Raw genomic sequence first — 5,072 nt, 5'->3', positions numbered from 1 at the left:
TGCTGAACATATCTGATATGAGATTTCCAGGAGAATTTGTCATCAACTATGACACCTAGAAATTTAATTTCATGTACTCGTTCTATATTAGCACCCCCAATTTTCAATTGAAGTTCATTATCTAGTCTATGATTCCCAAATACCATAAATTTAGTTTTATCCAAATTCAGAGATACTATATTACTGTCACACCATTTCTTTATCTTCTCAAGTTCCTGTGAAACCCGTCCAGAGAGTTGCTGTAGGTTTTCACCCGATGCCCATATGGTAGTGTCATCAGCAAACAAAACCACTTTCACTAAATCAGAAACCTTGCATATATCGTTAATGTATAATATAAATAATTTAGGTCCCAAAACAGAGCCCTGAGGCACTCCACATACAATGTCCAGCTCACTCGATTGGTATTCACCCAACTTCACAAACTGACGCCTCTGTGTCAAATAACCAGAGTTTGACTGTAGATCAGAAAAAAGCAACATGATTATGTTAACTTGTTTTACACTGAACAATCAACTGGTTATTAAAGAGAAATCTAAGATGTATCTAGAATTAATGGTGACAATAACATATGCAGCATAAAGAGTTTTAAGGTTTACTGTGTAATTTTAAACTTGTAGCAAAATATAATCTGCTGAGGCAGCTCGAAAGAATAAAATAAAAAATAAAAGACACTCCTGTAGTCTAAATATCACATTTGATATGAAAAAGCCTTTACTGTGCACGTGTTAATGCAGAATAGTTACTGAGAAACCCCTGTAGTATAGTTTGGGTGTTTTATCACACTTATGACAGTGTTTTTCTTCAACCTGTCCACAGAACATCAGATTACGACCGTCATGCAGAGAATCGTCTGCCTTCACACACTGAATTAACATTTGAAAAGGTCACTTCTGTTTATTCTGATTCTCTTAAATTAAATCACTGGCAGTTTGTCTAAAACACAGCAGTATGTTAGAATAGCATTCACTATCTGTCCCGGCCTGTCTTGTTCCATCATCATCATAGAACATCACATTTCTATTTCAGCTTGCAGTAAAATGATATTTGCAGTCTTGGTGCTTCCACAATGTAAAGCACTGAGGCAGTGGAGGGAGACTAAGACAGGACAAGGAAATGGAAGCAACTGTTCACTGCTTTGTCCAAAGCTACGTCCACATCACAGCTGAACTTTCCCAAACCCAGTCTCTTCTCTCTCCTAGTGACTCGGACCTGACATGTCCACCGAGGTGTGACGAGACCAGGCCGCGTGTCCTCAGGCCGCGTGTCCTCAGGCCGGGTGTCCTCAGGCCCGATCTGGGCCAAGTTCAGCTGTGATGTGGATGTAGCTTTTGACTATGTGATTCCTCTCCGACCTCTGACTGTCCGAACGCTGTCAGAACGATAAGATCGGAATCCATGTGGTTGTTTTAATGTATCTATGTATGTGGCTCACATTTCACTTGCATCTGTGCACGTATGGCAGTTTAGGAGCTCAGCGGTGTTTACACCGGAGCCATGTACATGGCGCACACACATGGAAGCATCAACACAACATGATCAGATGTCAGTGTTGAGGCCTGGGACACAGCCAGCGTGACTTTTAGATGTGTGTGCAGTGTGGTGTCGTGGCTCAGCACTGGGCGCTTTCTGACGGCGACTGGTGGAGGACACTGAACCACCACAGAGTAAATGGAGGCACTCAGCTGTCTCACTAATCACAGTACGCAGCCAGACATACTGCTGTGTGTCTGTGTGCAGGAAGCCACTGAAGTTAAAATGAGGTGAAGTGAAGTGACAGACAAACAAACAGGATGATTTTCTCAGCCAGTGGAGTGAAAACAGACCGTTAGCGACAGTGTGAGTTCGTTATTATGGATCTCACAGGTCTGAGCCTGGGAAGGTAACACGGGATACACAACTCTTGCACTCAGACAATGACTTGTCAACAAAGGCAATGATCTGAGGTCTAACAAAGTGTCCGATGGTTTAAATTCACTGGTTGAGTTCTAGATGAAAGGATCCAATAAAAAGATTCTCACAAATTACAGGCTGCCTGAATTAAATTCCAAAATGCGATGTTTTTAACTGCTCTCCAAGTCCAGCACATTTCTGACCTGCCGCCCAAATCAGCACGGTGACAACATGCAAATCACTACAACAAGGATTTGCTGAAATTACTGTCGAGGATTAAAGAGACCGCCGGAGGACACACAAGGCCATACCTCAAGTCTCTGATGGGGCGACACGTCCCTTTATCAGAAACCAGTCAGTGACTCGAGCACAGGACGTCTCAAGTCACGTTTCCTGGATCCCTATTTCGTTGAGTGTCTGGAGGGACATAGAAACACGGAACGATCATTTCAGCCACAAAACTTTTCTTTTCAGTCATGTTAAGTGTTAGTTATTATGTTAGTTAGCGGTTTTCAAAATTTTAAAATTGTTGCTACTGATGAAGACGGTGCAAAATGTTAGAAAGCCCCAGAAGAAGTAATGGAAATCTGAGTCACACTTTAGAAATGATAAACAGGAAGATTTAAACTAAATGAGCATTTAAATAAATAGATACTATACTTTATAATGTATTTGTATGCAGACATACAGAAAGAACATTGTAATAATAAAATATTTTTCAACATTCATTAATGTTAGTGTAGGTACAAACCAGGCATCATAAATAATACAAACATGGACCTGAAGTGTCAGTAAAGGCTTTATAACATACTGTAAACATGTTCTGGTACAACAATATAATATACAAATATTTAAAAATTGTCTATTGAAAGAATGAACCTTAAAAAATGAACCTTTATGGGCATTTGCATGCCGAGGAGCTGAACGGCTGGAGGTGACAGGAGGCATCAACAAACAGATGCCAACAAACCGTGAACAGCAGGTACAGACGTCGGACGGCTGCACACAGCCATGGAAGGTAACAGCAATAAGACGGTGACGAACATCACGACAACATAGAAAATGTGTCGCTACAGGCGAGAAGCAGCTGTAAAATAGGACACAACAACAAACAGGAGGAGGGAGCGTCGCCGAGTGTGGCAGCGCTGTAACGCACACGCTTAGTGTGTCTGTCAGCAGCGGCGTGGAGATGCATCACAGCACACGGGGAGAACGGGGCCAGCACAGTAAAAGCAATCAGTGAATACAAGAGGAAAAGAAGGGAAACGGAGGCAGAAGCAGACAGAAAACTCACAGCGAGTGGATTAGAACGGCACAGCTGAGCAAACACACAACAGTCAACAACAGTGAGTAATAATTGATTTCAACTGTTAGAAGCATCTGTTAGATTTGGTGACTGCTTTATCTCGTCATCCTTGTTTCCAACTGTCAGTCGCACACACACACACACACACACGTGTGCATGCTGCATTAACATTCATGCATTCTGACCATGTACAGGAAACCTACTTAGCACATAGGACAGGCAAGGCAGCTGTATGTGTAGACCATAAAAACAACAGGCATTAAAACCAGAAGAAAATCTAAGATAAAATAAAATGTTAAAATGAACTACATCACAGGAAAAACAAAAATATAAAACTAGAGAGCAGTAGCAACACAGGAAACCAAAGTCAGAGGCAGGAGAAGTTTTCAGTTCAGACTTGAAAGCGTCTGGAGTTGGGGCACATGTCAGGCTCCATCTGTGTGCAGCACAGCAGCAAAAACACAACTAGTGGTTAAATTATTAATTAGCATTACATCATCATGAGTTTCTATCTACTCACACCCTGGACTTCAGGATACTGCAGGCCACAAAGCAAACGCTGGCTGCTGAGGAAGAACACATTCCTCCGCTCCGTTATGTTTATTCTCAAAATATGAGCTCTGACACACGCAAATAAAACATGGCGTTCAGATTTCCAGAGGAATGGAGGTCAGTGAAAACACAGGAGAGGGATCAGGGCTCGTATTCCAGTAATTTTTCCCAATTTGGTATCACAGGAGCAAATCTACTGTAGGAATCCTGTCTCATCTCAGCTTAGGAAATCCTAACTACTCCGTCACCAGCTTTTATATCTGTTACCTAGCAACCAACGCCACTTTAATCCCCTCATCTCGCCAGGCTATTTTGGTTAGATATTCTCACTGAAGCAAACGAGGAACAGAAACAAGGTTGTATTGGCAGAAACGGGCCATAGTGTGCATAATTATGCTTTCATTCATGTAATCAGCAGAAAATAAAAACCATTGTGTTTCCTTTAGCTTGGAATGAGCCTTTTACATCTACATAGGAGCGGGTCCTCTATCATGGAGGGCGCCATTTTACAGTAGCCCAGGACGGACAAACCACACACTGGCATCAGAGTTTGGATTTCATGTTGAAGTAGCAGGTTGGATTTGGAGATGCTTCGAAGACGAAGTAGAAGTAGCGTTAGAAACAACAGGAAGCATTGTCATGAGTTTAAAAAGCATAATTTGAAGAAATGGAGGATCATAGTTTAACACAAGACAAAGGAAGACAGCGTGAACGTTTGTTGTCAAAGCAGCAAAGAAACGGGATAGGTGACAGCACAAGACGAGGGTAAACATCGGTGTGGCCTTTTCCAGGTGAAAAGCCTTGATGAGGGACAGATGTTTCCAGAATGATGCTGAAGCTGCCCGATGAGGGACAGACAGGTCATTTAGCCTAACCAGCAAAATTAACCTGAAAGCAAGTTTTTGTTTGACAGCTTTAGCTAGAACACGGCCAGAGCTGGGCAACCCGCTGTGGTCCAGTGAGCCACTGCTAGCTTTTGCTTGGTCAAGGCAGCCGCCCTTGTTTTACAGGAAGTGCTGTGAAACAGCTGTGAGGGCTGGTTAACACAATGTATGAGAGCACTGCTGAACGGTGCAATCTGCAACCTTACCACTAAATCTCACATGTTGCACCTTTAAGTTCAAGACAAATGAGTTACAAGTGTGTTGATAACACCCGTGGAGAAATCCAGGGATGTTCTCTTTGGTTAAACTGTGTGACAAAGTGGCCTGAGACACTTCTGCTATGTGCTAAGCACATTCTTTAGTTTCACCACAACGGGGAGAGCCCATGTCGCCGGGTCGGGCTGCTTCACAGCTGGTTGTAGAGGCTCGGCTAACTG

The 5,072-nt window shown here is 42.7% G+C and overlaps 1 long non-coding RNA gene across 1 annotated transcript in view; it reads right to left on the bottom strand.

Moving 5' to 3' along the window:
* The window catches only part of LOC109972951 (uncharacterized), a 17,017-nt gene that overhangs the window by 2,929 nt on the left and 9,016 nt on the right, over positions 1–5,072 (bottom strand). Inside the window, exon 3 of the long non-coding RNA XR_002276761.1 lies at positions 2,205–2,310. This is a non-coding gene — a long non-coding RNA (uncharacterized LOC109972951). The remainder of the gene's footprint in view (positions 1–2,204; positions 2,311–5,072) is intronic.

This window comes from Monopterus albus, unplaced genomic scaffold (genome assembly GCF_001952655.1).
Source record: "Monopterus albus unplaced genomic scaffold, M_albus_1.0 scaffold274.1, whole genome shotgun sequence".
NCBI lineage: Eukaryota > Metazoa > Chordata > Actinopteri > Synbranchiformes > Synbranchidae > Monopterus > Monopterus albus.
Note: the sequence above shows the minus strand (reverse complement) of the source record. Positions and strands in the feature narration are given on the sequence as shown.